Genomic DNA, 18,981 nt, shown 5'->3' on the forward strand with positions numbered 1-18,981 from the left:
GGGGGGCTTGTGGCAGAGCAGCACAGGGCAGTGGGGATCACCCTCCTGCATGGCAGCAGCTGGTGACTAGGGTTTTTTTTTTAAATGAGCTGGGAGCTGGGGCCAGGTAGGGCAGCCATGGGTGGGGGGGGGAGCTGGGGCAACAGTCAGTGGTTGGGGGGTGCTCACAGGGCTGGGGGCCCAGGCAGGGGCTGGGCCTGGCAGGGGTCCTCCCATGGTCCCCTCTTCCCTCCCCCATCCCCTGCTTACTGGCATGGAATCTGGGTCCAGCTCCCTGCTGCAGCCAGCAGAGGCTGCCTGAATCACTGAAGCTCTCTGAATCATTTCCAAATCTATTCGGAGAGCTTCAAATTGATTTAGAACTTTTAATTGATTTCTGGATTCGATCTGGATTTGGAGATTTGGCCACCAAATTGGGCCAAATTGCCTCCAAATTGAATCAGCACCCGAAGCTTCGCAGACCCCTACTATCTCTTTATCTACTTGATATATTTTACCTGTACTAGAGAGAGTATGGAAGGGTACATCTAATCGAGAAATACAATGGTGTTGCTGTAATTTGGACCACTGTGCACCCTCCGTGGGAAAAGGATTCACTGCTGCATCATTGTTATTTATTGACATCCATGTGTATTCATCTCCTTTTGCCCATCATAAAGGTACAATTCTCTGGAGTTTATAGAGATTTTTCTAAGTCATATATACCATATCTCTTTGTTTCCCTCTTGCAAGGTCCACTCTGCACCTAATCTTATTCCATTAGGACTAACTATGCACATCTGGTTTGTATATCCTGATTGTGATATTATGTTCCATTCCTTTCTGCTACTTGCCCATTTGGGTCTGTTTTTTGTTATACAGGGGGTAATTTGTGTTGCATTTTTTTCATGCAGCAATGATCCATATGGCCACTACAGGAAGCACTATTAATTTTGTTTCCATCTTTTGTGTCTAAAAATATATAAAAATGAAACAAAACATAACACTCCTCACTTGTTAGACGAGTACTTCCAGTTGTGATGAATGAAACCATTTGAACACAAGCCCCCCTTTTTTTTCTTTTTTACAATCAGCGCCTTATACACTGTGGGGCTTGCCTTGTCCACTACTTCATATGGACCTTCCTATGCACTGGCTAATATGTGTTCACCCGAATTTGCTTGCCTTTCGGGTGGTGGAGAGCAAGGGTGGGGGGTGAACTGCCGGCGGGCAGAGTGGTCCCTGTGCTGCAGCGGGAGGGAGAAGGGACTGGTGTTTCCCTCTGCAGCAGTAGCAGTGCCCCCGCCAGGTGGCACCTGCCTGCAGGTACCCAGCTGGGGTGTTTCTGGAAGGCACTGAAGCTGAGGAGGGAAACGCTGGGCCACCACACAGCTCAGACAGGCAGGCAGACTCCAAGGACAAAAATAAAAAGATCTGGGGTGAAGCCTGCCTTCCTGGGCTGGTGCCAGGCTGCCTGCATGGGCTTCCTGATGCTTTGCTCCATGGCTGTAAGGCAGCAAATTAAAACTCCTCCAAGGAGTTTTATTTTGCTTCACCCCAAGTCATTTAAGGTGCGTTATGCCACCGAATTTTCTACAGCGGCTGGAATTAATGAGCAACATGCAACCGACGTGTGCAACGCCAACAGCATTAAAGCAATGCAAAAGCATTTAACCTGTTTTAAAGTGTCATGCACACATTACATTCACCTCGTTTTGTCTACACATGAATATAGGGACTGTTTTCCCCTTCTGGGCTATACCAGTCATATTCATAATCATATTTGCTGTAAAATTGATCTGGGTCATCTTCTTCATTTCCTGTGGAAGTGACAACAGCCACTATTCCCATTCAGCTTGAAGCTGCCCTTCTAACTGCCTGATTTTTACTTCACACTGTTTATGACCCCCCTGCTGATACTGGGATTATTTAGCTGCCCTGAGTGTGGTCCTAACAGCTGCCTTCCTGTCTTGCAGTTTGGTGTTTACATTTTCGAGCTTGGCACTCAGTTTAACTGCTTCTGACTGCCAGTAGCTTACTTGTCAGTCAGCAGCTTGGAGCTAAACTCCATCCATTAAAGCCCTGTCTTTCAGGTTTAAAACCAGTGTTCATAATTGCTTGCATACATTCTCTTGGGCTTTCAACTGTATTGTAACATCTTGATACTCCTTCCTGAAGGTTTATACTTTCAGATGTTCCCTTTGCCACCATGTTCAGTTGTTGAAGGAGAACTGCCTTCTTTCTACCTTTTTCCATTTTTAATTCTTAATTAAAACACCCATCCCATTCTTCACACAGGGTTCTCCAGGGGCTTGGGGTGTCAGATATACCCCGTTTCCATACTGTGCTCTTATATCAGATTATCTCTTGTTTGAGATGGTCCTCCATTCCCTTTTTATCAGGTAGGGTATTAGTACTACTCATGCCATATTACTGACTTTTACCAGTGGGACAAAATGCAAGTTGCAACCCTGAGGCACACCTATGCTTTAACTAAAAAAAAATTTAAAAAAAAAATTCAAAGTGCAAACAAATTCCTGCCACACAGCAGACTGCACCCCATGTTAGGTGTTAATTCTGTCATCTAGATTACAGGTAACAGTGAGGGCAGGCTACAGATCAACCTTTTATTTGCTTTCAGTCTAAAATAGATAATCAAAACATTTGTTCCCAAAGTCTGTCTGGCTATTCATAACAGGGCGGCACACAGAGGCAGCAGGTCTACCTTGCATTTGCTGAGTTTTCAAATTTCCCTCTAGCCCATGTCCAATGTTTATAGATAGCTAGTCTAATATTGTAATAATGATCTCTGACTGGTTTTAAATTTATTTTTTTCACTGAAACTTTTGGGATTGGACTAAACCAGATCTTTTATGGACTTGGAAGGTGTCAATTAATTGTGATTTAAATCCTCCCTCTTTCTTTCCTAAGGATATGTCTCCTTTCCTTCCCCATTGTGGAGTGCTGTTCAGTACTGGCCTATTTCTTCTTTACCTTAGTTTACGGTCTTTTCCGACAAGGCTGCTTTGGTTTTTACAAATTATCTAAGAATCTCAACAAAAATGATTTTATTATAGCAAAATAATATCTAATACTTTCGGTTACATCAATTACCACTACTAATATTTTAAGGAAAGCTATGATATAGTGTATTTGGATGGTTTAATGTATGATCTTCCCTTATCACTTTTCAGGCCTTGTGCTCTGTGTAATTGTGTTTGATGACTTCCTTTAATTTGCTGACAAAGCTTGCTGTCAGTGACATCTGCAAAGGATGGCACTATGGTTACTCAGAAACAGGCTTTGGGGCCTTCTGCCTAGCCACACTTCTGCAGCTTGGCCTTGAAAATGGCCAAGGCTGCAGCAATACTTTGTAATTATTTTATTTACACATATTATATTATATAGTTATATCCCATATATCAATATTTGATTCAAATCAACTTGTACCATCTCCTAGTATTTATTTCAGATTATATATTTATTTTATTACGTACAGAAGATAATATACATATTATATTATCTATCAGTATTTAATTCACATCATTATATATTATATCTATAAGAAAATGAACCAGAATTTAATATAGGTCATTCTGCATAAATTACCAAATAGCATTTCAGCCCTCAAGGCTAATTTGATATAATCACACAAGTTAGCTTTCATTAGCCGGAAGTTTAAAGAGTATAATTAAATATAATATAATTTTAGCTATCATTGGATTTATTAAAAGATGAAGTGGAGAAGTTAGGTTTAATGAAAAATGAAAATGATAACACACTGCCTCTAATATAGTTTTCATCGCTTCTTGAGTTATTGTTCCCTATCATTTCTTCTGTTCAGCATAATGAAATAAAGTTTGCAATCTGACCAGAGATTTTACAAAACCTTTTAGTTCTTTACTACCTAGGGCGACTTTGCCTTTTTAAATTTAAAATGCTTCTTCTTGTTAGTTTTATCTAGAAATAAATCCTCAGTACAGTCTTCCAGAAGAGGAAAAGAATTGGATGGTATGATGAAGTACACTCAGAGGAATTCAGATGAGAGGTGAGAAATCAAAACAACTCTCAATTACAAAAGGGAAGTATAGACTTTGGTAAAAGCTATATCCATGTAATGGGGATAATGCATGGAGTGGCTTCCTACATTGAGTGATATCATAGGAGGAGAAGTGGATTTTGCAGTGCTATAATGTCTTAGTGAGCAAATTGGTAGGAAAAGATGGGAAGGGGCAGAGTTTATGTTGAGCCTTAGCAGTATAATTGTGCTAATCCGGGAATGGACAAAAACGTATTCTGTCCACCAAGCACAAATCTATTCCTACATAAAGCAAGGGGGAAAGCAGGAAAGAAATTTTGACTTGCTTTTATTTTGAACACTTTGGGCAATGCAGCAACACCAAAGCCATACTTGAGTTTTAGTTTATTAACTACTCAGGGTTGCATGATACTGAGAATGTTCAGTTCCCACTGGCCTTAGCAAACAGAGTTGTACATCACTTCACAGAATCATACTGAAAATACAGACTCTTTGTTCTTAAGTCTTGATCTTGCAAGCCAATCCATAAGGGTACAAGGATGAAGTCTATCTAATGAAATCTGCTGAAGCTAATGAAATCTAATGTGTGATTATATCAGCTTAGCCCTGAGGGCTGGAACACTATTTGGTAATTTACCTAGAATGACGTATAGTAAATAACATAAATGGCATATGGATTATCTTGAAGGATCTGAGTTTTTTCTCTTTATTTTTAAAGCACCAGAAACCACTCATGTCCAAAGATTTTGTTGGAAGATCCTGAGGTAAGTGTGGGGTAATGTGATGCAGCCAAAGCACAGAGAGCACAAACAGTAGGGTTAAAGTACAGTAAATGTCCAGAGCTCTTGGAGGCTCACTGTTTATCTCTACTTCAGCATCCTAAGACTCTGGCATCTGCTCCCTGCTTCCCAGCAGAATCCCAGGAGCTGCACATGGTGGTAGGGAGTGGTGCCAGGCCACTGACTCCATCAATCAGGGCTCCCCACTCATTGTGTGCAGCTCTGGCTGGGTCCTGGGAGCTGCAAGTGAGATGCAAGGAGCCCCATGTGATGGAGGTGGGCCAGTCTGGCCCTATTGCTTACCACCGCGTGCAGCTCCCAGAAGCAGCTGGAGCTGTGCACCACTGTGGGGCTCTGCCTATGCTCTGCTGTTTGCTGCTGCTACCCCTGATGTGGGGGGTCTGTGTGTCATGGGGGATGCATATGAAGGGGGAAACACCAACCCACATGCACACCACCCCCATACATTGCCCACACCCTTCCACCCACACCCATACTCCCCAACAGCCTCCAGCACACATATCCCCACAACCTCCACCCCATACACATTCACACCCCTCCACAAACCCCACACACACTTGTACCCCACCACATGCATACATACCCCCAACCACACCCCACAAACAAGAATAAGACTTTATTTTTGAAATACATAATTACTTGTATATACACTAGCAAATAAATGTAAATCAGGACAAAAATATGTTTCAAAATAAAATTAAAATATGTTATATTAGATGTTGGATTTTTAGCATTTGATTTGTTTTGGGTTTTTTTTCTGGTTCCAAGATGGCAACTTCCCCCCCAAAAGAAGTACTTCCAGGTCGGGAGTAGGATTTCTGGTCCCAAGATGGCAACCAGGGGCAAATATTTCAGCGCAAATCCACAGTATGCAATTCTGATATGACTTGCCTTCAAAGCGAGTGTTGCCATAACTTTCAGTTGCAACCTTTTTAGATTCAAGACACCCTGTGATAGACTCAAGGCAGCCCTCAGAAAATGTGAGCTATTAGTTTGTCATATTTTTTACAGAAAAATAATAAATCAATTCCTTGGTTGCAAAGAACTCAGAAAGGAATCTAGTGTCAGATACACTGTAACCCTTCTGAAAACTCCAGGTTTATTTTGTGAATTATGTTTGCACACCTAAGAGTGCTAATAGCATGAGGTAGCCTATGGCACCCTTGAAGGGATCTGGTTGAAAAATCGCTATCTTAAACCTGGAACCATGAAACCTAATATTCCTAAAACTCTTACTTACTTTTTAGTGTTTACTGAATATGCTTTTTATTCATATACCCATATACTAAAGTAGTGTGTGTATGTGCCAAAAATTGTGTGCGCCGAGTTTTATGACCTGGTACTTACAGTTGAGACTTCAGGAAAGTGAGGATCAATAGACATTTCCATTAGAAGTGGGAGAGTAGTTTGAATGAGTTAAATGAAACCTAATGTTTTTCCTGCATTTTATTCAAAGAGAGACAACCCATGAAAAGAGTGGCAAAGTGCCCTTTCTGAATCAAGTTAACATTTTGGAACATTATTTTACTCTATAGCTCAAGAATTCACCACAGTAGCTCTTGATTGCTTCATTTTATGCATTTAATTATGAGTGAAGCCTACAAAGAATCTTTTCTCTAAGCTAAATAAATACATCAAGATTTCTGGGTAATGAAAGCTGGATTTGCAAGAGCCAAAAGGAATTGGGCACCAGTAGAATTTGTTCTACTGGAAAACATGAAGTGAGACTGCACCTTGTTTCCCTGTGCAGAGAATTTAAAAGTGCAGAGGGTGGGCAGAGGAAGCAACAATGGCTATCATCATCATTGCACTTGGTAGATTTGGAATTGGGTTACCTTACGGCACAATTAAAAAGCCTTGATTAGGGCAGAGGAGAGTATACTCCAACAGTAGCCTGTTCTGACAGCTGTTGGAGAGGATCTCAGCAATATAAATTTGCTGGGTCTCTTTTTCTTCCTATACCTGACCTGTCCTTTAGCTCTGACACTGGGATCTTTCGTCTTTTTCAGGTCCTGCATATAAGGAATTTGGGATAACCCCTCCTCCCACACATTTTCTTCCAAAAATAATTTTCACTGAAAGAAAAAAGTTGGCCCTCCTTCAAGATCATTTTGATGTGATTGCCTAAGATACACGCTCTCAAAATAAAAAGTATCTTTGTCTGTATTTCCACTTGCCTTTGCAAAAATGTTAAGATGACAGAAAAGGAACAGGCCTTCCTAATAATAGAAGAATTAAACCAGTAACATGACTGATGTTTTTTCTTATTTCGCTTAATGGTAAAAGGATACTGACTAGTTATTCTTCACAACTTTTCATCTTTTTCTTATTGTTCTTGAGAATCCCTCCTTTGAAGCCTGAAGCTCTAAGTATGTTGCTGTTTTGTAAGAACTAAAAGCCACAAAGATAATGTGAAGAAACCACAACAGCACAGTTGGAGTCTGAAAACTGAAGTGCTTAAAGAAAAAGCACCCATTCCTATGTGCTACAGTTACCTATTATAACCACATTTGTACATGCGTGCTCGCTTTACTGTGGAGGTTTGCAAGTAAACATGGTACTTGAGTGTTTGTTTATATTCTGGCTTTCACCAAGAGGTGAATGACTTCTTAAAGAAGCAGCCTTGAAGGCTGGTTGAAGAAAGGGAGGAGCAATGACACATATCTTGCTACTGAGCCCTGGAACAGCAGCATTAAGCATGAGTCAAAGAGAGTCCTCTTGTAGGAAGGGGAGGCAGGGAGAGAGAGAGAGAACAGTTTACTGTAGGGGAATGTGGGACTTGTGGACAGGGATGTATTTGGTAGCTGTTTTGGTCTGAGACAAAAAGAAATGCAGGACTCTAGATCTCTTGGTTCAGAGATGATACCTTTTATCAGACTTGTGGGCAAACACTTTCACCCTATTATGACATGCCACACATTCAAATTAAAGCTTGATAGAAACTAGCTACAAACATATTCTACTTTTCTCAAGCAACAACTTTGAAGCTTGTTGGTCATTATTATTGTGAAATAGTTAACTTCGCCCGTGTAGGATGGCTAAATTTATTGTGCAATTAACCAGTTAATTGCACAATAGATGTAACATGTCAGGGGGCCATGTCTATCACAACAGATTGTAGATTTAACCCTTGTTAACTATATTCCCATTTTGTACTATACAAGCAAAATTAAGACTAGTCAAGTCACCTACACTGGAAACTCCATGCTACAATCCAGGGAAAGATATATGAAAATATTCTTTATTGATGATGTAACAGCGGGCCTACTGGGGCTGATCTCCGCGTGACCCGCCCACCTGTTCTTGGGTCAACTGCCTGCTTTCTCCTGACATGCCTTTGTCTTAATTGATTAATTAATAGATGTATATGGCGGGAGGCTGCCTATTTTATGCCCCACTGCTAGGGGGTGCTATCTGCGGCTCCATTCCTCCCCTACACTGCAGCCCAAGCCTCGCAGATGACATCATGATGCTCCCATACATGCCAGTCCCCCCACAATGAGCCCCAGAATCCTGCTGTAGGACCCCCACTTGGGTCCCTCCCTTCAGGCGGACTCTGCCACCATCATACTGGGCCATATATCTCCCTGCCACTGGTTCCCCTTAGGGTGTGGTCCCCTCACTGGGATCTTCAGCTCACGCTAGCCCTGGCACACCCCCAGGCCAGTCGGCTCTTGGGCATCCCTCTCAGTGGGCCTCCTTGCCCTTCTGACCCTCCTGGGCCAGTCAGGGGAAGCTCTGGCAGGCCTTGATGTATGACCTATACTCTTACCCCAGGGTCCCCCTCTCTAGGTCCTCCTCCACAGATGTGGGGAGCTGGGGTTACCTCATACCACAACTGGTGCCTCAGGGTCTCACAGGGGACTCTCTCTCCCGCCCAGGCAGCAGGTCATGGTGCTACTACCAGTGTTATATTCAACCCAAACTCTGCCTCCCCAAATTGGAGGACTTACTGGGGTCAGGACTAAGCTCTCGCTCTCTCTGGCTGAGTCCCCTCTCCCTTCACAGGGCTCTACACACTGCCCCCCTCACACTGGGGGCTCCACACTGCTCATAATGCCCCCTTTACTCGGGGTCTTGTGGCTTCCCTCCACAGGTAGGCTCAGGCAGCTTTGGCCACACCTGGCCTCCAGCTCTCCTCCTCAGGGCTTGCACCCCCACAACTACCTCCGGTGTACACGACCCACCTGGAGGTGAGGGCTAGGGGTTAAGGTACCCCAACCCACCTTTCACTGGGGTGATCACTGACCTGGCATTTCCTGGGGGCTCCTGCACCACTGGCTCCCGGCAGGTGTAGTTTCTGGTCGTGTCCCTGGACTAGGAGCCTCCTACCATCCCCTACATCTCCTTCCTTACCTCCAGATGAAACTCAGCAGCCTTCAAGCCAGGCAGTGTTGTTGCCTCCCCCAGCAGCCAAACTGCCTTGTTTATATAGGCAGCCCTGAGCCTACAATGGCTGCCCTCATTAAGCACCTGGAGGCTGCCAGCTCCAGGGCCTTAAAGTGGCAGGCACGCACAGTGCCCTGCCACAGATGATATTTATGAGATTCTGGAGCAACATTTTTTTAGAGATGGCTTTCAAACGTTGGTAACTTTTACCCTGAGTAGAACATTACAATCCAGTTACTTTCAGTGTCACTACTTGACTAAAAGTGTGTAAATGTATCAGTACCTTATAACCTGTTAATATGGTTTTGGACCCTGCACTGATACCTTTGGCAAGTATGTAAATTCTTGGATAGATACCTAGGGAGTTCAAGTTAAAAGCATCCCAGATTGCACTCTTACAATGCAGAAAGGGGGGAGGAGGGGAACTCTCCTTGTAATCTTATATTACACATAGAAATGTTTGATTATAGGTAGTCAAACATATGCAGATGTCCCAGAGTGAATCTTTTCACACAGTCCAATCAAGTTTGAAATCTCAGAGGATAAAATATGCAAATCCCCAAACCTGTGCAAGTAGTTCTATTGTGTGCTACCCTATGTTACAATTAGTCATGCCATTGTGCTCCACACAATACTATCCACTTCACATGTCCTACCCTTGAGGATATATAAAGCTAGTTACACAACCCAACAAGAACAGGCACTGTTAAGAGAAAAGCATGCGGTGAAATAAGTCGACTAAAACACTTTTAAGAGCCTAAGAAGAAACTGCTTTTATGAAATGTAAAGGATTAAAAAAGGTTCTTCTGAGACTGCTGCTTCCTTTTCTACATAAAACTAACCCAGACAATGGAATTGCAATGAAAGACATAGCATAGATCTCAAATCAATTTAATTGGGCAAGTGCTTAGACAGGACCCTCTTGTGACCAATAGAACAAATCATAAGATTAAGTTATTCTGTCTTGGAGTGTAAAAAATTAAAAACATAAATTAGATTGGTAGGAAAAAAGCAAACTGCTTTCCCAATTATCTGTCAAGGGGTGGTTATTTTAGAAAAAAGGGCTTTGTTTAAATATAGAAAATGTGGGAAGCAAAAATGTGGAAGTTTGTGGTAAGCCTGAAGGCTGCATAATTGCATTTGATAAACTTGACATTTTCCAAGAAAACCAAAAAATGTTTTAAGGATAAATGTATAACAAAATTAACATACAATGTTGAATTTAAAAATAGTTTTGCCTGTTAAAACATATGCGATACCTTATTTTCATCAAGGTGAAACAAAACCTTTACCTCTGCTTTTAAAAACAGAATCAATATTTTGCTCTCACAGTACTTTAAAAAGTTCTGGAATAAATTGACTCCAAGAGAACATTAGAGTAAAGGAAACCTTCTTCCATATAACATATGGTTCAGTTAACATAAATCAAATCACATCAAGAAAGTAAGATGTTGAGACTCCTGCTGTACCAGTGTGAAGAAAAGAAGAACAGGGTAGTCAGGTAAAGATTAGCAATGAATCACTGGACAAAAATAATATAAGCTTTGAGATACTTGGTTTTGATTTTGTTATGATCACACATTTCTGAACATTTTTTCATTTCTCTTTCTAAATATAGCTCAGCCTAAATTACATTGAATAACAAATGAGAGGAAAATTATAAGAAAGACCATTTCCATCCCCTGTTGTTTTAGATATGCTATGGACATTGTGTCCTAAATAGGACTGTTCAGCCATGGTAGCAGCTCCTGAATTTTACCTAGGTTTCAACCAAAGTACAGGAGGAAGTCCTGCTGGAATCTCAGTGTAGTTTCAGACCATCCTAAGGAGAAATTGACATGATCTTTGTTGCCTGCTATGTCTGACAAGTGTCAGGACCAGAACCTGTATATGACCTTCATCGACCTCACTACGGTCTATGACCTTGTCAATCATGATGTCTCATGGACAGTACTGGCCAGATTTGGGTGCCCTGAAAAATACATCAAGGTCTTGAGGCTTCTTCACAGCCAGATGACTGTTCTTTGTAGTGAATCACAGACAGATCCATTTATCACCTTAACTGGGGTCAAGCAAAGACGTTTCATTGTCCCAATTCTGTTCTCTAATTTTTTGACAATCGTCCTGGTTCTCGTTAAGGACCACTTCCCTCCTGGAACTAACATTGAATACTGAATGGATAGAAGGCTCTTCAATTTGAAACATTTTCATTCAAAGACCAAAGTTTTCAAAACAACCATCCTTGACCTTCAGCACTATGATGACTGTGCCATCCTTGCACATAGTGAGGAAAACCTCCAGACTCTGCTGTATCTCTTTGCAGAAACCTATCAAACTTTGGGTCTGTCTCTCAACATCAAGAAGATTAAAGTGTTCCATTAGCCTGGCCCAGGCCATGAATGTGATCCTTCTCCTCAAATTACCACCCAGGGAAAGACACTGGAGGTAGTTGAGCACTTCCCTTCCCTCAGTAGCCACCTTTCTCAGAGAGCAAACATTGATGAGGAAACAGGATTCAGCACAGGATTCAGTGTATAAGCACTTCCTTCAGAAAATTGCTTCAGCATATTTTTATTAACTGTGATCTCCAGAAAGACACCAAGATCCAGGTCTAGACTGCCCTTATCTCCACTCTCCTCTATGGATGTGAAACAAAAGTGAACTGCTGTTGTTACCTGCAGAGCCTTGAGAACTATCACCAATGATGCCTCAGGAAAATCCACCATATCATTTGAGACTATCACTGCACAAATACCAGTATCATTGCCAAAGCCAGTGTTAACAGCATTGAGATGGTGATCCTCAAGCACCAAACTTTCTGGACTGGCCATTGTGTATACATGATCAACTCTTGACTCCCAAAACACATGCTCTATTCCCAGCTTAGTTGTGGCCTGAAACCTGGTGGTGACCAGAGGAAATGGTACAAGGACACATTGAAGGCATACCTCAGAAAAATGGACGCCAACATCAAGAGCTTGGAGGATCTGGCTGCTAACCAACTCCAGTGTGACACAACCACAACCAAGCAGCAGCCTGCTTCAAGGTAAAGCATTGAAGCAGAGAAGAAAGAGTGGAGGAAGGAGAAGGAGAGACAGCCTGTGTGGAAAGACCTGGAGATGGATCTGTGGCTCAAGGGTTGGACTCTTAAGTCACCTCAAGACCCATCAATGACCCATAGCAGAGATTGTCCTCAAAGTGAGGGATTGCTGACAATGATAAACATTGTGTTAATATTAGGACTGGTAAAAAATTTCCATTAGAATGGTTTAATGATGGGTTTTTGACTAACCACAGAAACAGACAAAAAAACAAATGAAAACTTGATTTAGGAACAACACTACAATGGAGGGGAACTGTAGTCTGAGTGTTTCATCCCAGTATTATAATTTCTGAACCAGGCTCTGCAGCCAGGTCATCTCCCCCACTGACACACTGTAGGCAATGACTCCCATCACACAGTGCAGCATCATAACAAAGATGTGAGCCCGTTATGTTATGTGGCATACATGTGGTGCATTGTGATATATGTCATCCTTCCAGGGATCTTGGCCAATAGAGAAGAGAAGCATGAGGTACAGAAAATATGACTCTTACTAGATACTAGAGAGCCACCGCCAGATTAAAGTTACTGAGGTTTTGGTCAAAATTTTGTATTTTTAAGTTTTTTCCTGTAAGTCAAAATTTTCCACAGAGAAAAAAATTCAACCAACTCAAGCTAATACATGAAAAAAATTAAATCAGTGATTTTTTTATGCCTAAGGCCTTTTCATTTTTAAGGATATGAAAGAATAAAATGAAACAGACTGAGAAGGCTAAAATGCACTCAGAGAAACCGGAAGACCTGAAAAGCTGGCTGATATGATGCATATGCCTCTGTTGAAGTTAAATTCTGTTATCCAAGAGGTAAATAATGAATAGGAGTAGAATACAGTTATTTTGGCACTAGCCCACAAAGGTCACCCAAACCTACCTGTAGAAGCAATCGGAAGTATTTCAGTCTTTTTCAACTTAGGCTGCAAATATGGATCCCTGTCTGAGAGTGAGTTTTGTGATGTTGACATCTGCCTCTATTCCTAGAAGAGATAAGTAATCCTAGACCAGACTAGGTCAGATGGCATGGTTCGCAGGGGCATTAGGCCTAGTGTGGAGAGCTGGGGGTGGAGTGGGAATTGCAGAGGTACGCTGCAGTTTGTAGCAGAGCGCAGATCTGAGTTGCAAGTCAGGGGGTCACAAGTCAGAAGCTGAGCCCCAAGCCAGGGGACTAACCAGGATCAAGGCTCAGGAAACAAGCCAAAATCAAGCTAAAGTTCAAACAGTGAGGCCAGGGGTTTACCAGAATCAGGTCAGGAAGTGAGCTGAGGTGAGTTGAGTGTGGCTGACTTAGGTACACAGACTGACTGCAGTGCAGAAGCCTTGCAACAAAGTAGTAGGTGCAACTTTAGTGGTAGATCTGGAAGTAGAGTCTAAAACTTAGTTTGGGAGAAGGAAAAGAATAGGTGAGTGGAATAAAAAGGGAAGATTCAAGCTTTACTACAAGGCTGCCATGACAGACAGCTCCTGGGTCTTAAGAAGCTCAGTCCTCAGTGCTCAGTACCCAAGCTTATAAAGATGTTTGGACTGGACTTTATACTGTCTTTCTGTTATTTTGCCTGTTAATAAATTCAAGTCCCATCAAGAAGGAAAGTCAAGATGACTTTTAAAACAGGAGGAAAGTTACCTGCCCACACTGTCATATATCTGATCATAGTGACTCCAACAGTTGGGACTGTTTTTCAAATGCTGATCAAAAGGCAAGACGGTTGTATATGAGACTCGTAGTTCCTGCAGCTGGCCAGCTGTATTTCTATCACTTCAAATGTATTTTGTTCATTTTCAATAATAAATCATTGATTGAGTAGAATTGTCTCCTAGGGCTGATAATAATAGCCAGCATGGCTGTGTAATAATCCTTTATACCTAGGATGTATTCCTGCCTGCTGTACACACTTATTGCTGCCATTCTGAGTCCCACTGAGAGACTAAAAACAAAACGGAGATTGCAGATTTCTGGATCACAATGGTTCACTGTGCAGAGGCAGCTTTTGATAATGTCATTGTGTTTTCCCCCTGAGGTGGTAAAGAGGAGTGGGTCCTTTATCGTATTGATCTTGTTATGCCTGTGGGCATGTGTACACTGCAGCCACTACTGGGACAGCAGCCTTTGTTGAAATAGCTGCTTTGAAATAGCTAGCTGGGATATTGCTAATGGTGTAGCTCTGGGAGCATGTGGAGTATGGACGGACTGTGCAGCTTCTCAGGCAGATTTTGCAACCTGTGCTGAGGTTCATGCTGCTACTGAAATGCAACTAGCAGTATCTAATTTAGCTAGCGGCACAAACAAGCCTTCACTGCAACTAGTTTAGGTCTAGGTGACTGCTCCTAGGAGCTGCATGGACAGCCTGACAGAAGTAACTCAGAGTGGGTGGAGGCAAGGGTGGGATTGGGATTGGGATTGGGATGGGGGTGGGGAGGGGATGAGAAGGTCTGTGTGGGGAGTTAGTAGGCTGACGGGGGTTGGCATGATCCAGAGGGGCTGGCAGATATGGGGGGGAGGGGTTGCCCAGTCCTGGGATATTTAGGGGGCTAAACATAGATCAGTCAGGAGGGTAGGAATAGTATAACCCTGGGGCTGGGGCAAATGGCTGGGCTTTCCCAGCCCCAGGGCTATGCTTTGAATATGTACAGGTGTTCTCAAGGGTTAATCTGATCTTAATTTAGGTAGGTGCATCTCTCCTCAGGTGAACTAACATAGATCTGACATACCATTTTGGAGGCAATTAAAAGCCTTTGCATGCTTGTATGATATGGTATTTAGATCTACTTAACCCTAGTTAGGTCAACCTACATGTAATGCCTGGGTGTACTCTAGTTTAAAATTAGCTAGCATATGGCTGGACAATTTCACAAGTTGCCTTGGACAACTTAGTTTCTAATAACCATGTTCCACATATTAAAGGAAGAGCGATAAATGCATGAATAACTTTCCCCTGCCTCTCCCTTCCCCAACAAAACAATCATTTTTCATTTTAGAGCTGTAAAAAAAAAAATGTTTTAATTTACATGGAAATTTTTGGTATTGAATTTGGGATTTTCAAAGGAGACCACTTACATTTGAACAGTAAATCCCAGTTCCACAATCTTAAGTAGGTACCTAATCCCCAATCAAATCTGTTGGGAACACTAGTTTAAAAGTTAGTTTTCCTGCCTCACTTCAACCTATGAAAATAGTCTATTAAAAAAACCACAGGCTGACCTGTTGGGCAATACTGTGGCACTCAGAACTTTTGCCACTTATGGGTGGCTGATGTCATGCATTTGGTGTGGAGGCTGCTTTAGCCAAAAGGCAGAATGTTTTCTATCTCCTTACTGGGCTTCCTGTCAAAATAATTAGATATGGTCCTTCTAGAATGTAACTGAGGCAGACTGTATTTACAAAGGTCTGAGCTGCTAGTGCCTCCCTAACTACACCGTTGATCAAATAGGGATTCAGGGTTGTCAATCTATTCAAATTTTACTTTAAAAAAAACAGGTAATCTTATACATTAAGTCAAGAACCTGCACCTATGATGACTTGGACTCTCAGCCAAAACATAAATTAATTCTATTAAGGAATGAAAGACACTGGAGAAATAGAACCAAATAATTTACAAAAATATATGGTAATTTATGGACAGAATGATTCCTGAATCATAAAATAATGCCGTTTGGGTGCACTCATAACTAATGCATAGATAATTAAGTTCACTATTTAGCCAGTGTAAGGGGGATGGGTATTTTGAGTTTGGGGAAATGGACAAGGAATTTGACAGTTTGCAAAGCCACCCACCCAGGTTATCATGGGAAATCATCCCATATGCAAGAGATGAAAGCAGCGATAGAAGAAAGAAGGCATTAGAAGAAGGTCATATTATTATTAAATGTACTTATATATATATATCTATAAGTTAGAACAACACCTAGAGGCTTCAATTTTTTGAATTAATGAGGTTGGGATCCAGTTGTTTTAAGTACAGAGTAAATCAAAAAAAGTCATTGCAAACACTACCAGCATCAAAACCATGTGTATGCAGCACCAACTCCAATAGACAAGACATGCTGTAAGAATGCCTGACGAATGGCTCCCAAAACAGATCCTATACTCCAGAATCATTGATGATCACTGCTCTAGTAGTGGGCAGAAGAAAATATTCAAGGACACCTTGAAGGTCAAACTGAAGAAAAGCAATATCACCATCAGCACCTGAGAAACTCAAGAACTGACTCATCCCCGATGGTGCCCTGATGTATGACAAAGAATTAATCATTTTGAGTAAACTCTCCTCACTGTGGAGGCAGATAGATAAAAGAGATGAAGGGAAAGAGCTGTGACCTGACACCACCAGGATCAGCTCCGTCCTCCTAGAACTATTTTCCACATCTGCAGTTGAATATGAAGATCATGGATTGGCCTCTTCAGTCATCTTTGAACTCTGTGATAACTTCCCTATTTACTGGAAAACTGTCATCCAATGCTGCTGCCTCTGGCAAATAAATCAAAGTCCCTGACCAAATATATTCACCAACTGGAACTGTGAGAGGCGTTCACTGGTCATACGACAATCAAATCAAATAATTACAATTCCTTCATAGTTTATTTTATTTTGCTAATAATAGCACTTAGGTAAGAAATCAGGATAGGACTTGAAATAATCTTTTCTGGGATTATCCAGGTAGACAGAATAGTTATAGTAGGATAATCCATCAAATAGTCTGTCTGAAGCATAAGCATAACATGCAGAGTTGGCATCCAGGGCAAATCCTGTGGGAAAGCAAGGAAGGGGTTGTGCACTGATTCTGCAAGCAAGAGGGGTGCAGCTCTGAGAGCAAGAGGAGAGGGGCAGTTCTGAGAAAAGGGGCAGAGGGGGAGGCAGCAGTCTTATGCTCATTCTGGCAAGCCTTAAACACTGCCCTTGGCTGAGCTGTTCTCACCACCGCATGCCGTACGTGTCCTGGGTGCTGCTCTTAAAGCAGCATCAGCAGGTGGGGACTGTTTTGGAGTTCCTGACACAGTAATGCTACTGGGGTGTGGACTGTGCGCAGTTTGGGGTGATTCAAGCACCTGGGACCAACTTATGCTACTGATGCAAAGATTTCATACCACTTTAATAATTATTTGTATTGCAACAGCAGCTAGAGCTCCAGTCATGGATCACAGAATTCCTGTGGGAGGCACCATGCAAACATAGAAAAATAAGACTGTGTGTTTCAACCAACAAGATTCCTTTGAGAAATGGACATATCCTTATACATATTTTACAGATGGGCAATTACCCAGTGTCACAAAAGTTCTGAACCGGATGTACCATGATATTAATGAAAGACTCCCATTGCTTTTGAAGGAGTCTGGATCAAGCCACAGCTGCTCCTCAGTGGAGCAGAGAATAGGGCTAACAATTTTTGACTCATGGTCCCTTAGTGTAAACCTCTAAAGGTCAATCTCCCATCTGCATCTAATCACTGTATATAGCACCATTTTTTCTCTACCTAGTGAGATTTCCTGGAAAAGGTTTGATTTTTATTTAATCCAAAGAAAAAAAAATGAAGTAGTTTAGCAATCACTACAGCTTCCTTCCCATTTACCCGCCAGTACCCTTCTGTTATGCTTCTTTGCTTTATCTCCAGACAGCACCAAACCCAGACTAATAAAATGCAGTGGGTATATCTGCAGAATATTACAGACTGCAATATATCATCTACAGAGTAAGCATCCTTGTGGTGATGATGAAGGACTCTTGGAGGTTAGATTCACTGTACCCAAACTTCTTAAGATGTTCTTTTTTGCAGGATTCATTCAATAAACTAGAAGAAATGAAAACCTTGCTGCTATAGATTAGAACCAAATTTTAAGGTTGGTTACATCAGTTTAGATTCAGAGTAGCTCCACTGATGTGAATGTAGTTACTTCAGATTTACAACAGAGCAGATGAGATTAGAACCTAGCCACTTGCATTTTCACTTGAAAATTACATTGCATGTACACCTTGGATAACGTTAGAGCAGAGCAATCTGCACACTTTCGTGAGCATTTTAATGATTATAATGGACTCTATTTAGCATATATTATTCATGCAAGCCCTATTAAACAAAGCTCACTAAACACACACACATAGAGTGATCATTTAATCTGCCACTCAGAAGTGCCCGCTTCTACAGGGAAGCAAAGCAGGGCACAAGCCAGAAGAGAAAATGTTTAGGAGAGAAAGTGAAGTTGAAATACCAAATCCAGTTAAAACTGTATTAGGAATTTTAACTAGGTAGAATTGTCACTAGCAGAAAGCCAGAAGGCTGGTGTTATTTGAGGAGGAAAGAGCACAGGAGGAGCTAATTGCAAAGAAAATAGCCAGGGGGAAAAACATAGGTTAAGAGAGCATTTTGCAAACTGGGTTACCTTGAAATAGTCCAGCAGGGAAGACAAGATACTCCCGCTGCAACTAGACAGCAGTAGTAGGCTACCATGGGGTGAAGCCAGCAAGCCTAATCAGAAAGCACCTGTGGGTAGCTGGGTTGTCACTTGACTGGAGAGGGCCAGGGCCTGGGAGATACGGGCCCAAGCTTCAGCCAAAGTAGTGAGTCTGGCCCTGAAGATTGGCGATGAAAAAGTCTCTAGGTTGAGAGACTACAGAGGATAGTCTGGGTGTCTCCTGAATAGACAGGGGCCCTGCAAGAAAAGCTTGAATGGCTAGCAGGGGAATA

Source organism: Crocodylus siamensis, chromosome 2 (genome assembly GCF_052110815.1).
Source record: "Crocodylus siamensis isolate JL-2025a chromosome 2, ASM5211081v1, whole genome shotgun sequence".
NCBI classification, from domain to species: domain Eukaryota; kingdom Metazoa; phylum Chordata; order Crocodylia; family Crocodylidae; genus Crocodylus; species Crocodylus siamensis.